The sequence below is a fragment of the Dreissena polymorpha genome, chromosome 1 (genome assembly GCF_020536995.1).
Source record: "Dreissena polymorpha isolate Duluth1 chromosome 1, UMN_Dpol_1.0, whole genome shotgun sequence".
Taxonomy (NCBI): Eukaryota; Metazoa; Mollusca; class Bivalvia; order Myida; family Dreissenidae; genus Dreissena; species Dreissena polymorpha.
The window spans coordinates 137,002,228-137,018,624 of record NC_068355.1 but is presented as its reverse complement, the minus strand read 5'-3'; the positions used below and the strand labels follow the sequence as shown (position 1 = coordinate 137,018,624).

General features: G+C 34.3%; 1 protein-coding gene across 1 annotated transcript in view; it reads left to right on the top strand.

The window, feature by feature from the left end:
* LOC127851305 (peptidyl-prolyl cis-trans isomerase FKBP4-like) overlaps nucleotides 1-14,479 on the top strand; it is a 319,376-nt gene extending 304,897 nt beyond the window's left edge. Inside the window, exon 12 of the transcript XR_008035743.1 lies at nucleotides 14,469-14,479. The gene's annotated coding sequence lies outside the window, so the exon portion shown is untranslated. The remainder of the gene's footprint in view (nucleotides 1-14,468) is intronic.
* Nucleotides 14,480-16,397: the final 1,918 nt, after the last annotated feature.

Genomic DNA, 16,397 nt, shown 5'->3' with positions numbered 1-16,397 from the left:
GTTGGAAGGATGTTTCTTGGCCGTCTACCTATAAGTAGCTGAGCTGGTGACACATTTATATCTGCTAATGGCGTTGTATGGTAATCAAGCAGTGCCAGGCTCTTATCGTTTGCTTTTTTCCACAGTTTCTTTACAGTCTGGAAAGCGCGTTCAGCCTCACCGTTTGAAGATTGAAAGTGAGGGCTGGAAGTGCCTTTCAACGCTTCAACGACAACTGTGGTAGTTTCCTGTTGAAGGTCAACAACGTCAATGTACTTCGAATAGTAATCAACTGTCAGCAGATACTTTTTCGACTGAAATTCAAATAAGTTACAACCCACCATGTTATATGGGAGGTCTGGGGTCATAGTTGGCTTACGCGGTTCAGCTTTCTGTTGGTTTTGATGTTCATCACATTTACTACAGTCCTTTATTATCATTTCAATATCAGAGTTGCTTCTTTAGCCCGCTGTTTACACTTGACTATTCCCAAGTGTGAAGTGTGGATTAACTCAACATGTCTTTGCGGAGACTAGGTGGGATCATCATTATCATGCCTTTGTATATGACACCATCTGATACTGAAAGTTGACCCCGAAAATCCCAGTATTCACGTATTTCCACCGGTGCTTCGTTTCTCGTATCAGGCCATCCACGCAAAAATTACTTCACCAAGTTTGCAAAGTTCTGTATCTGTGTAGTTCTGAATTTCGGAATATCTTGACGGCGATACCGATATCATTTTCACCATGTCATCTGGAAAGTGTTTGGGTCTGCACTGTTTGGTAAGTATGCACGAGAAAGGGAATCAGATATTTTCATTTCCCCCTAAAATACCGAATCGTCAGGTCATACCACTGCAACTTCATCAACATCTTCGGAAGTCTCATCGGCGCAGACAGCAGTGGTTTCATGAATATCTTCTCCAGTGGTTTGTGGTCGTTGTAAACAATGACTTCTTTCCCAAAAACGAAGCAATGGAATTTACTTACACTGTAAACTATGGAGAGCATTTCTTTTTCAAGCTGTGCGTATCTTTTCTCTGTCTCAGTTAATGCTCGAGAAGCGTACGCAATAACCCTGCCTTCTTGTAGCAGTACCGCTCCAAGGCCTTCTTTGCTAGCATCAAACTCTATCTAAATGTTCTTGTTTACGTCGTAAAATGCTAGTACTTGTGGAGTGCTGCATAGTTTTTTCAGTTCAGTAAAACTGTGTTCTTGTTCGTGGTTCGATCTAAAAGGTGTGTCGGATTTTAGAAGGGCTCGAAATGGTGCATCCACCTGACTCATATTTGGAATAAATTTGGCCAAATACTGCAATAGACCTTAAAGTCTCCGTACACCCTCCTTATTTTCAGGCGCTGGCATCTCTACAATGACCTTTACTTTTGCCGGGTCTGCTTGTAGGCCGTTTTGCGTCAATATATGTCCCATGTAAGGTATAATGGGTTTCCTAATCTTGCACTTGTCATAGTTCAATTTCAAATTGTACTCTGTGACACGATCAAAGACCTGTTTAAGTATGTTGTCGTAGTCTTCGACATCCTTTCCTGCGAAGAGAATATCGTCTATGATTACAAAAGCAGCCTGTATGCCGTCAAGCATTTGATCGATGATTCTTTGATAGATTTCAGGTGCAGATTTCACTCCAAACGGTAATCTCAACCAGCGATACCTGCATAGAGGGGAATTGAAGGTTGTTAAGTATAATGACGGGGTGTCTAGTTTAATTTGCAAGAACCCTGATTTTGCATCAAGTACAGAAAACACTTTTGCCTCCGGTAACATCATCAATGTTCCTCATCGGGTGGTGTTCTCTTTTAATAGCCTTATTTAAGTCTCTGGGGTCGATGCACAATCTGACTTTGTCATTTTTCAGCGACACCACCAAAGAGCTGACCCATTTTGTTGGTTCCTTCATAGGTGTACGTATTTGTTTTCCTCCATTTCTCTCAGTATTTCTATCACACGAGGTTTTATGGACGCTGCTACCCTACGTGGGGCATGGATCACACCTTCAGCACTTTCATCCACTTTAATTGAGTAGTGTTCAGGTAGTGTACCAGTTGTTTTATGAGGTCTGGGAAGTCACGAGCCAATTCCTCTTTGCTTTGCTCGTCAATGTTGTTTATCCTCTGCACTAGACCAAGCTCCTCAGCCATGTTTCCACTAAGGATGATTTCTTGTGACAAGTTGTCGATCTCAAAACGTGTGCTGATTACTTTGTCACCACTTTTTACAGGAACGAAAATCGACCCGTTGATTTTATTTGATGGTTGGTGTATGATTTGAGTGTTTTTGATGAGCGATTTAGTTGAACATTGTTTCTGATTTTGTCGTAGGCTGCTTTAACCAATATCTATTCGGAATGTCATCTCTTTGTCACACACGCCTAGTTTTACAAGCCATTTATCATCGACAATGTTCACACTTTCATCTATTTCGGACGCCGTTTGTATGTGAAAAAGTTCTTCATCGTTGCTTTCTTCCTCAGTGCTGCTGTACGCATATTCTTCGCTTTGTATCTTGTTTACATTGTTGCGTCTTAATTTGCATAGATTGAACCTAGTGATTTTTCTTCTTACAATAGTGACATGTGGCCCCTTATGCCGGGCACTTTCCGACCTCATGGTTTTTGCCACACCTGTCACATTTGTCACTTTTTGTCTGTACATCTTTCTTTACAATTTCTTTTGTCCCTTTCCTGCCTTTCTTATCCTTATGGCTTCTAGTTTGTTTTGCAGACGCTGACTTTTCTTTCAAACTCAGAACCTCATGACCCCTCGTCAGTTTTAATTGGCTTTGTGAGAGTTCATATTGTTGGCCTATGTCTATGGTCTTATCTATGGTGAGCTTGTCACCTTGGTCTAGCAGTCTTTCTTGGACCTTCGGATGCTTTACCCCATTGATAATGAGATCAACTAATATGTCATCTGGTTTATCATATTCACATTCCATTATGAGAAGCCGAAGATCTTTTACAAAATTGTCGAATGTCTCACCTTCTGATTGTTTCCTTTGAGTGGCCCGAAACCTAGAAATTCTTTTATTCTTTCTTGGCCTTACATAGTCCTCAATTTTACCGAGTACTTTCTCAGATTTGTCTGCATCGCCATCATTAAATAGGAATGTTTTGTACACCATGCCTTGTTGGTTGATTCACATTCCAAGCCAACGACATTTGTGTTTGGGATCTGCTGAGGCAAGCGGTCCTTTAAACGTGAACTCTTCGTGCTGCTTAAATCTTTGAAACTCATTGATACATATCTGGCGCGCCCCAATTTAAGCTGTGCTGTTCAAAATTTATTCCTGCCATTGTTCAAGATAAATCGATTTTCACTTGAATATTTAGTGTCCTGTACAAATATATACGTTACAGTCAGCAAGGAGAATATATAATGGTCAAATTTCTCCATTGGTTTCTTGATCCATTCAGTGGTCTGGGCGGAAATCGTAAATTTCTGATACCATGTTGTGTATTACAAAAACAACGTGGAGGCTGACATCTTTATTATGACGTAGCAGTAGGTTACAACGCACTAAATACATAGAATAAGTAACATGTTTTACCCGAAAGTTGTCAAAATCCAAAACACTTCACAATTTAACATTTGTTGTTGAACTTTTCTATAATGAAAGTAATAATAATTTCGTTTAAACGTTGTGTCCATATATTACCCTTTCAGTATTATTCTATCACTTTATGCACTTTAAGATAAAGTGAACTGAATAGGGTTGTATATTCAACAGTCAAAATTCATTTGCAAAACGTTGTGCAATCACACAATAGCATGTAAGCAATAACAATTTAATTCGAAGTCACAACACAATCAATGTGACAGCAATGTATTATGTTATTCATTCTATTTGATGATAATTATAAGAATAATTTTTTATGTTCCTTTTTTTGTCAGATGATCTAGCTTATGTCCATATAAATGGCTGTGTTCATGATCAATTCAAAAATATTTAAATTATTGTTTTAAACTGCAACTCTTCATTCATTTATTTTAGCCAAAAATACAGATTGAGCGAAAAGACATCGTGCGAACACCAAAAGGTGTGCTCATTATTATCAGGTATGATATGACAATGTAAATAATTTAAAATTAACAACAAACTGAGCACCTTTGTACAGTTTTCATCCCATAACCTATAAGCGCCGGCACATCTTCTATTCAGGAGGAGTGCTGGATTGGAAGTAAAAGAAGACTTACAAACTGCATTTTTACTTTATATGTGTTAAGCTCTTAAACAGTTTTACCTGTGTAATAAAAAAGATTATCTTATGCAAAGGATGTTTTGTTAAAAACAGAGAATTGTGTAATTAAAGAAATGTGTATTATGTTACAGGATGGACAACAGTTTATGCTTTTGATAAAACAGTCATGCCAAGGAAGAGATTAGCATGTAACCAGAAAAGTTCATCCTTGTCCCCAACACTATGTTGACAACAATTAATACATGTATGATAAAGTAATTAATACTTTTATTATTTGTATTGTTTTTTTTATATTTAGAACATTAACTATGTTCTGTTCCCTGTGCATGTCTGGCAGGACATGGCGAAAGACCGTCACAATTAACAGGCCAGACTGGCCTATGAGGAGAAATAATTTACAAGCCAGTTGTTAATTTCACATGCCTCAATTTCAAGTGTTTTATCCTGGAGGGACATTGCATGGTAAATTCTAAAAGGGAATGTAATCATGTGGTTGATTTATGAAAGGGCAAAAATAGTTTGAACAGCCTGATTTGAAGAAATAAATGTGTTTTTTAAGTTTGGGAAAAGTATTTACACATATAAGCATACACAATTGAATGTTAATGATGTATTAAAGACATATTTCAGAGAAAACTATGTACAAAACAAGAATATTTTCATCTTGATGATATAAATTAATTAATAATTTGTTATGCTATTTTCGCAAAGATTAATTTAAAAAAACATAACGCTGAAGATTGACAAATATTGCGTGTTATATTGAATATAATTTCAATAAATTGTGGACAAGTATGTTGATGTATTATTGATGTGTTCGTAGAAGGTTGCTTATAAGTAATCAGTTATTTATGTATTTTTTATCATTGCAGATCTTCGAAAATGAATTTTGCTAATCCTGGTGCAACCTGAGCTTACCAAGTTTACATCTTACTGTCAGTTTGGACATTGTGTAGATGATGACATGGACAATATATTGTGTTGTGATTGACTTTTGTTTTAATCAGATATAGTGTTTTATTCCAGACTTAACATGTTATTTTTCATCAAGGAATAACAAAAATACAATTTTATTGATATGCATGAATTTGTAGTACATAATATAAACCATGTGTATCTTATGTTGTTTTTTAACAGTCTGTCATCCATAAGTGAACATATTAAGCATGTTAAGTATGTTTATGGAATATAATGTATACATTTTTGTTGTTGCAAACTAAGTCAGATACATGAAAAGCTATTTTATGATTAATGATGAAAAACTCACTCATAGCGATCTCACTATAAAATTTTCTGTCCAGTATAATAAATAAATTGTATTGTATGCCTGATATGTGTTCTAAAATAAATTCACAAATACTGTTGTAGTTCATATTTACATCAAGATATGTGATGCAAACATATGTAGTCATATTACGTATTATATTGTGTACATGTATATTATTTTTACCGGTAAACAAAAATTAAGAAGTGTAACGTTCAATCTATGATGATGTGTGCCATTAAATATGTCTTGCTGATTGCTATAATTTTGTTTAAGTTAAAAATCGTGTTTTTGAACCTATACATATGAAATGAGTTAATTTTGTTTTTATCTACACTTATACTAAGTTTAATAATATATTAACTATAAATATATTGTTGATAACACATAGCATGTATATGCAAATGAAAAATTCCATAGCAACTGTAAAGTAACTAAATTAAATTTGTCTTATTAATTTTATCAATTGTTGAATAAACTAGAATTGCTAATTAAAAAAATGTCTGGCAGTATAGATGCACAACACAAATTGTATCATGAGCCGTTATTTATTTAGTTTCAAATTTGTAGCTAAACAAACTGTTCAATTTCTGAATACACACCTATTTCAAGAAAATGTGCAAACATTTTTTTAATTATAAACATATTTATGATGTTCCATATCTGTCTGGGGCATTTTTTATTTTGCTGTTATGATTTTGTCTTAAATTCTTTAGAATGGTAATTAACATGAGAAAAGAACATTTTTGTTCCCATGGCAACCACGAGTATTTATGATTTATAATGCTACAATTAATTCTGTATTTTGTAATCAATTATGTTCATCGACATATGCGAATAATGGAGTCATTATCAGCACGAACTGATCAACATAACATGTACTGATACTTATTGAATTAAGACGTCATTTCATTCAAAATGGCGCTATTTGGCGTTTATTACATGACACATAAAAGTGTCATTTTTAGCTCTACTGGCCAAAAGCCAGAAGAGCTTATGGGATGGCGTGGTTTTTGTCCGTCCGTGCGTGCGTGCGTTAGACTTGTTCTTGTTTACGCGATCAAGTCCACAGTTTTCATCCGATTCTTTTCAAGCTTGTTCAGTGTCTTTATATTAATGAGGACTCGAACCCTATTGATTTTCAGGTCACTGGGCCAAAGGTCAAGGTCACAGTAACTCGAAATAGTAAAATAGTTTCCGGATGATAACTAAAGAATGCTTAGGCCTAGGATCATGAAACTTCATAGGTTCATTGGTCATGACTGGCAGATGACCCTTATTGATTTTCAGGTTACTAGTTCAAAGGTCAAGGTTACAGTGACTCGAAATAGTTAAATGGTTTCTGGATGATAACTCAGGAATGCTTTCACCTAGGAGAATGAAACTTCATACATTTAGATACAATGATCATGACTGGCAGATGACCCCGATTAATTTTCAGGTCAAAGGTCAAGGTCACAGTGATTCAATACAGTAAAATGGTTTCCTGATAATAACTCAAGAACAATTAGGTCTAGCATCATGAAACTTAAAAGGTACATTGATCATGACTGGCAGATGACCCCTATTGATTTTCAGGTCACTAGGTCAAAGGTCAAGGTCACAGTGACCAAAAACGTATTCACACAATGGCTGCCACTACAACTGACAGCCCATATGAGGGGCATGCATGTTTTACAAACAGCCCTTGTTTAAAAAGAGCAATATCGAAGCAATAAGTCCAGAATGACTTCACCTTGAATATGAGAAAATTTTGAAATCCCGCTTGTTTACGCAATTAATTCCACAGTTTTCATCCGAGGTTTCCAAATTTGCACAGTATCTTTATATCAATGAGGACTTGAACCCTATTGAATATGAGCAGTATCGGAGAGGTAAGTACACAATAATCTCCCCTTGAATTTGAGAAAATTTTCCTTGTTTGCGCGTTTAAGAACACAGTTTCCATCTTATTATTTCCAATCTTGCACAGTGTTCATAGCAGAAGTGCGATTCAGGCCCTCATGGGCCTCTTGTTACGATCTGGATGCTCAAATTCCAGATTTTGATTTGTCAGATGTAGCACTTTCATCATATATGCCTAACTCAAAAAGTCATTTTTTTAACAGATGGGTCAAAATCTCGTTCCCAGCCACATATCTTAGTTAGAAGGTGATTTTTCAAGCGGTTCCGTACTGTAGTGGTTACACGCTCGCTTCACATGTAAGAAGTCCAAGGTTTGATCCCCAGTCGAATCAAATTATTTAATTTGTGTTCTATGTTTACTTTTTGTTTTGATGTAGACATTTTAGTTTAAATAAATATGCTGTTTTATTGTAACCATCTTTTTGTTTTTATTATGCCCATGAAATATATGTGTGAGAGGGTGGGGGAGGGGTTCGTAAACACATAAAAACTTTTACAGTACATTTTTATTAAATTTAATGGATGCCGCGTGGTGACAACGTTGATTAAAATTTCTTACATCACTTAAATATTTTATAACACGTGTTTTTATATTAACAAATAATGCAAACAACACATCTATTATGCATGTTTTTTTGTTGTTGTTTATGGTTGTCTATCATAGGCCCTAAGTACTATCCCAACTACATATAGAGCGCGAAGCGCGACACGTATTATTGGTTGTAACAATGAGTTGTGATAAAGGAATCAGCCGCTTATCAAGGAGGAGCTGTATCCCAGCAATCCGTTTCCCTAGAGTCAAGCACTCCTCGGAGTTTTTTTAAAGAACCACATAAAGAGCGCGAAGCGCGACACGTAATTACTATGCATGTGGTATGGACCCTTTGGTGTGGACTTTTTTAAGGTGACACTGTCAATGCGCATTTTGTGAAACTTTTTCCGTTCCTTAATTAGCGCGAAGCGCGATACGTATTACTATCCAGGTGGTATGGACCCTTTGGTATGGACTTTTTTAATTGACACTATCAATGCGCATTTTGTGAGATGAAGCAGATTTTTTAAAACCTACACAGTTCTATTCCATTAATAAAAATTGCACACGGACGCCAGTTAAAAAAGGAAACCAATGTTAATGAAATGATGTAGGGAATATTTGGGGGTTTTAACACAAAATCATAGATAATGGTTATTTGGGGTTATAACACAACATCATAGATAATGGTTATTTGGGGGTTATAACACAAAATCATAGATAATGGTTATACCAGTATCTTTTTCTATTTTGTTTAAAATAATCGGTCGATATATTAATATTTACAGTTGAAAAAAAATCGTTCCATGTAACTTCATTGAGTACCTTTCACTGAAATTCCCGACGCCCTTTAATGCTCTGCATCAATACTTATCTTGTTGCATAATGCTTTTAATAACAAATACCATTCATTACGATTTGTATTAAAGACCATTTATTAAGAAACTAATCATCTATAAAAAATATTTTAACGTTACATAGCCTAACAATTCGGTGGTGGCTAAGTAGTTTTGATATAAAAGATTCGATCACAAATTCATATAACAAAACATACGTGAAAAAATATTAAATTTGAATCGATAATTGATAGACATGTTTTTCTTTTTTGCCAATTAAAAGCATTAACACATTCACATTGTATAATGATAGCTTTTGTTTTATTAAAGCCGCGCTCTTCGAAAAGTGGGTTAAAAGGGATCTTTTCACGTTTTGGTAAATTGAAAAAATTGAAAAAAGTTGTTTTATATTCGCAAATTTTAGTTTTAGTTATGATATTTGTGAAGAAAAAGAAAAACTTAACATTTACTGTGGTCTTATATAGCCATTATATTATCTTTGGACGATTTAAAAACCTGAACAGTTATAAAGCGTTGCAACGCAAAACGATTGCATAATTTGGAGAGTTCTGTTGTTGTAGTTTAATTTTGTGAAACTACAAAGATTGCTTATATAAAGTATACAATACGTGGCTCGTACATACTTGGCAGGATGGCCCAGCGGTCTAATTGGTTTTTACTCCAGGACTCCGGGGGTCACTTGTTCGAGCCCTGCTGCGGGCTACTTTTCTCCTTTTTTAAATTTTATTCTTAATTATTTACTGGAGCTTAGAAGATCCAATGTTTACATTTATCAATATAAAGCATTTAATGACAAATTTCAAAAGATGCAAAATCTGTGAAAAGGCCCCTTTAATACATGTGCGTTAAGTGCCGTCCCAGATTAGCCTATGCAGTCTGCACTGGCTTATCAGGGTCGACACTCTCCGCCTTCACTTGATTTTTGGGAAGAATAGTTTTTCTTGAAACGAAAAATATCATAAAAGCGGAAAGTGTTCCCCAGATTAGCCTATGCAGACTGCACAGGCTTATTTGGGACGATACTCTACACTGCACAGGCTTATTTGGGACGATACTCTACACTCACTACACAGGCTTATTTGGGACGATACTCTACACTGCACAGGCTTATTTGGGACGATACTCTACACTGCACAGGCTAATTTGGGACGATACTCTACACGCATGCATTAAACCCCTTATCGCAGAGAACGGCGAATTAAATATCTTTGAGACCTAGTACATTACATGTCTTCGTGGTATGTGCAAAACAACATAGTATATCAACAAAGGAAGTTTCACGCATTCCATAATGGATAAATCTTAAGTGTATATATTAAGTTGAAGATATGATGTTATTATTAATTTTCTTAACATTACACTTCCGGCATCGTATTAATGAACGAAACAAAACTAAGTGTGTCTGAGTATGTTATATTATGATATTGTTCTGACATTACATACTAAAATAACTACATTATATGTCGAGGGAGCTTTTGGTAGCACTAAGACAGCGTCCACTCTCTTAGGTAATTCATTAATTAATAATATACCGCCATAGTTAGGATGGACAAGTGAATAATTAGCGGCTTTCATCGTGAAATAATAAAGTCGTATAATTGTAATACAACCTCGAACGCGATTATGGGCATATATGGATATCAGTCTATATTGACTAGACGAAAGATGCTATGGTGAACGTGTGTACAATTTGTTAACAAATATTGGAATTTAGGCGTGGGGAAAGTCAAGGCATGAATAAAATGGTAGGCGTCATTGAATGGCACTCACTTACTAGTGGAGATTAACGCTTGAACATTGTATATTTCAGACGGACTGTATTAAACTAAAAAGAATTATTTAAATTACAATAGACAGCGTTTACATACACAAATTAATTGAAATCGAAGTGTATTAAATTTAAATTACACAAGTGGTGTCAGAAAAAAAATCACTTTTAAACACATAAATGTTGAGTCAAATGTGTGCCGGCTTCATTCTCTGATAATTGTTTTTATAAGTTGGAATTTCATTGCAAGAGCATGGTATGACCCAACGGGTTTTTGTTGTGATAAGGTAAATTTGCGTTTTTATAGGATATATATAAAATTTTGCCGTTATAGATGGTATACTTATTTTTTGGTGACCATAAAATATGAAGCAAAGAACGTCTTTAAAATTTTGTGATTTCTTTAATTATACAAGATAATCAATAAAGTTTTTTATGAAAAGTAGAAAATTGCAAAAATGGTTGTTGATCTGTTTAGCGAAAGTTGGCGCAACACCGAGAAATGACAATTCTATCAAATAGACAAGCTGATTTTCATCGCAAGACATTTTCGTTGTTAATGCTTAATTTTCGTTTCGGGCTGCTTTAGTTAGTTGCTGTATATTTGAAGAAAATACTTATTTTAGAGTTAATATTGTGAGTTTGTAAAACAGTCCAGTGATTATCCATAAAACGAAAAAGTCGAAAGTGATCAATAGTTTACGGTTCTAAAACTAATGCGTTTACTGTAGGATATTTTCAGTTGTTCTTCTTTATTATTAACACGTTTATGCCTAGTGGACTCTCCCGTCCTCCTAAATTGGATCAATTTATTTCCAAAATTAGGGATATCTAGTATATTTATTTCTATCTTTAGAATATTTCTTACAGAAATTCCTTTAAGCATCATGCGGCGTCTCATTTGGGTCTACGCTGTTTACCAATGCCTTTTTTTCTAGACGTTAGGAATACATGGGTTAACAGCATTCATACAGATAAAAGCTATACACAACATGCGATTAAGCAAACCAATAGAAATTCAAGCATGCACTTCATTTTAATTTAAATATAATGATAAAATGTGAAGGTCATGCGCCTATTAACCGGTCGAAAGCCACAGGACCGTGAAACACAGTTGAGTTATTGCTGGAGTTGTGTGTATTAGACGAATTTTTATTTTACACAAGTTGTTTTGACAATTGACGCGCACTAACAAATGCAATAACGCTGGATAATAAGCATTAACTCATACTGAAACAAAAATGTTTTTATAATATATATGCAAATTTGGATTTAAGTAACAAAGACACAAAGAGTTCACTGGGGTGTGGTTAATGTGATTTCCCTGGAAACCTAATTGTATATTAACACAATCATGTAAATAGTTTGTGTCTGCAAATGCTGATTCATGTATTCCAGTGATTAGTGCACGTAACAAATCTAAATGCCGGGTTGACTTATAGTTCGTGTGTATTAGAATGGTTTTCCCTTTTTGCTTTTTATTCTGAATATTCCTAAAAGATAACCGACGGTGTATAAAACAGTTTGCATTAATTTCGTGTTGATGCCTTTAACTTCAGATAATAGAACGTGTTTGTATAAAAAATAAATATAGAGCAAACATTCGAACACCAGTGTTCTCTCTTTAATTTTTGCTTAATGTAATAACCACTAATAAGATATACTCATCGCTAATACGTCTTATGTATCGTTTCAGATATGCACACGTCAGTGACGGTCTATCGACTTTCGGTATATGTTTCGCTCTGTCTGACGGTCTTTAGTATGTACGTGCCAGAAATGATTGACAATGGTCGAAAGTCACGGACAATTACCTTAGCAACAGACGACGATCTCCATCAGCCATATCGGATACAGAGATCCTCAGGTACAATTTCCTGTCATCGTCCATCGATTTTAATATGATATCCAAATTAGATCGTGCCATTCGATAAATGAAAATATTATGTTTATGTTATGAGTATTGTTGTAATGTAATGCCCTATTTAATCTTGAATACTCTGGTTGTCTGTTTGTTTAATTCTCAGATATTTATTAGATGCTAGTTATTCGTTTATGTTACGATATTACTTTAAACAGCCTTATACTTTGCTTGTAAGATATGCAGTCTGCGAATATGTAAAACCAATAAGGATAAAGCATGTTGTCCGTTCCTTTCATGATACGTAACAGTAAATACTGGCATGATTGACAATGTCAATGAATAACATCTAGCGCAATAATTTCATTTTCAAATTCAGCTCTATTACTGACTATAGCATTACACTTGAATATAGCATTAGTAATAATAATGAAGCTATAAGAAACACTTTTGGTGTCATCACTTATACGCTGGAGTTCGAAAGCATTTGTCAAAAACATATTCATACATACAGGGGCTTTGTATAACATTATAATAGGTATATATACCTCTGGTACTTTTTTACTTTTAAAATTTGCGTTTTCCACAAAAATTTTAATAAGGCAAGGCTATGTCTGACTGGAATTTGCACAAGAAATTTCCTTTTCAAAATATGCACATATAGCTCATATATTCTTTATGTTGACTTATTATAAAGGTGTTTGTCGGTAATTTAAACTAGATAAAATGAAATCCATTCATGACACTGCGTACACCGAATACGCTCCATCCTACGAACTTCGACAGAGTTAATATGTTGATATTTCGAACAGCTTTTTAAGTGATTCGTTTTAATTGACATCATCAAGAACGATCCTCTATACTCGGTTCAATATTATTCTTTTGACAACATGGGGGTCATTGTAGAAACTTACTTAATACCAACTGCAGAGACATATTTTTCACCGAACAACAAGAAATCAGTTATTTCAGAAAATAAACATGATGTGTTATTTTACGGTTAGATAGAGTTGCTGTTATGTAAAAAAGTTTAGTTTTAACTTGATTTATATGAGGATACCTGCGGTCGAAGTCCAGTCATTAAGCCTCATTTGACCACTTTAAAACCTCATGATATGCTTAATTCAGCGAGGCCAGGACCCGTATTCACCAAACAATTATTATAATTTAGTCTAAAAATTAAGAATATTATTTTAATTGATATATTCAAGAGTTGCTTACATTTTATAGTCAAACTTGGCATTAAACACCTCCACCTATATCATTCTTCAGGAAAATTGTGTTGATGACATTATCACCATTGGTGGCATGCATATAATCAACTACTGAACGGATTGTTCTTGGTTTCAAATCTATTTTTATTACGAAGTTTAAGAATGGGTTGATGAATACGTGCCCAGCTTTACTATCATTTTGTTGTGTGCATTTCGACTGTGTCGGATTGTTTGATAGATGCTTAAGTTGTTTCAGATGCGGATGGAGATGGATCATGGCGAAAAAGAGCCTCAGCATATAATGTGTTCTCAAATATGATGTCAAGACATGCCGATAAACATAAAAATGATAAAGCATTTGTGGACAGATTATTTAATATATTCGATCTGGATGGTAAGTTGATCATTCATACAAAACAAATGATACCAATCTTAACATTTATTAATTATCCTTTGAAATGATTAAATGTTGATATGCATTTCTATTAACCCTTTCAGCGCTGGAACCGAATTTTAAAGGCCTTTGCAAACAGTTTGGATCCAGATAAGACGCCATAGAAGGTGGCGTCTCATCAGGATCCAAACTGTTTGCTATTTTGAAAGTATTCTTTGAAAAAAATCTAAGAAAATGCTAATTTTAAAAATTCAGCAGACGATATTTTAGCAGACGACACATTTCCCAGCATGCAAAGGGTTAAACGCAAATTACAGTATAAACATCAAGCTCATACGCAACAAATAAAAACATATAAACGATCATTTCTAGGTCCACTCGTATGAATAATGTTGGACCAAGCCTGTCTCTAATATTCACGAGCACATGCGCAAACTCAATATTAAGTTAGTGATGCAAATTGGCCGTCAAATTTAGGACAGTGTTCGTTAAATACCACAGATCATTTAGGCCTCAATGATATTTCTTCCGACCTTTTGGAATCTTAAATATGCATTCATGTAGTAACAAGTACTAATGAAATCGTCTTGAGTGAAACATAGAAGAACATAGCCACTGTCTTTTCAGAATCTTAGGGGATTTTTAGTATTAAATGTGTTTGCGGTTTATTGCTTTGAATTGTGATGCCGTTCGCCGTCAACTTACAAATACCACACATAAAGTGTGTACAATAAAGAGTATTGTTGGATGCATGTTAAAGTGAAACCATTACTAATCTTTACTTCAATTTGTTACTATGTACGCACACATTTCATATCATGAATTATAAATCAATATTGCATATACATATTTTCCGTCTATTTTGAAAATATGCTTCCATATAGTATTATTATATATGAAGATAAAGTAACGATTAAACATAATGCAAACAGTATGTTAGTAACAAAAATGTGTTAAAATATATATATTTATATAATGCGTTTGAAGTAGATATCAAGATGCCAGTCGAATTGGTCAAATGAGTCGCGTTCTGAAAAAATTTGGGCATAAAGCATGTGCGTAAAGTGTCGTTCCAGATTGCCTGTGCAGTCCGCACAGGCTTATTAGGGGCGACACTTTCCGCCTTAACTGGATTTTCGTGTAGAAGAGACTTCCTTTAAACGAAAAATACCATTAAAGCGGAGTGTCGTCCCTATTTAACCTGTGCGGACTGCACAGGCTAATATGAGACGACACTTTACGCACATGCACTAAGCCCAGTTTTCTCAGAACGTGGCTAAAATATAACCAGTATGCGTCTTTTCTTCAGATCAGGCTGTCATATAACATATATGTAAGTATTTATTATGTTTCCTCTCTTTCAGGAGACAGAGTGATTGAGCGACGCGAGTTTAAAGCAGTTTTACAGATTCTTGGAATTGTTAGTCATAACTTTTAAAACGTTTATATTTATATGTTATGTTATATTATTTTAATGAAAAGAGCCTGTGATATGCTGAATGCTGTTGTTATACATAGCATGTTTTATATGTGCCCAAACTCTTCGCGTATAGCGAATAGACCTTGATGAGATAACGACCTCAACTTTGGAACGGCGGACTTGTCTAGGTCGAAGATCAATAGATATTTACGGGATAATGGAACGTTTTTATAAAAGATAATAATGGCTTTTTTGTCACAAATTTATGTAAGTTATTCAAGATATCATTTTGAACAATTAATCGAGCAGGGTCTCGCGTAACCTGATCAATTTAAATGGACAAGTAACTCCACCAAAATACTTATTCCGTTAAATTAGTATTCTAGTTTTTAAGCGATATTTATGTGTGAGCAAACGTTACAAATATGTATGTGTACATATTGTTCTATCGAAAGGTGTGTTCAAAAATGAATATATTTTTTTAATTACTTCATCGGCAAAAGTTTATATATCCAAACATATGATACCGATGACAAAATGTGTCTATAAATTAAGTGAAAACATGAAATTTATTATAATGTTATAAATAATTGCTTTCAGAAGCCTGTTCCTTAAAATTTATAGAATCAAATTTTGTATTGTTGTTTGTTACTCATTTAATAAAAAAATGTAATTTACCATTTCAACAATCTTCAACTGTTAAGATGACAATTCAAACTTCCATATCAATAAACGAATCACCTTTTAGTTTTAAGGGCAATATTTTACATAATTGAATTTGAATATTTGCATTGTATCTTTTTTTTTTATTATTCCGTTTTTTTTTGTTTTTGTTTTTATTTTGTTTTATGTCTTTGTTATTACTTGATATTTAATGAAAATTCTTCTAACAGATAATGCGAATGCTGATTAATATTTGAACATTCAAACCACACAAATTATGTCACATAGCTATTCAAAAATAAATAGTGGTGTTTAGTTC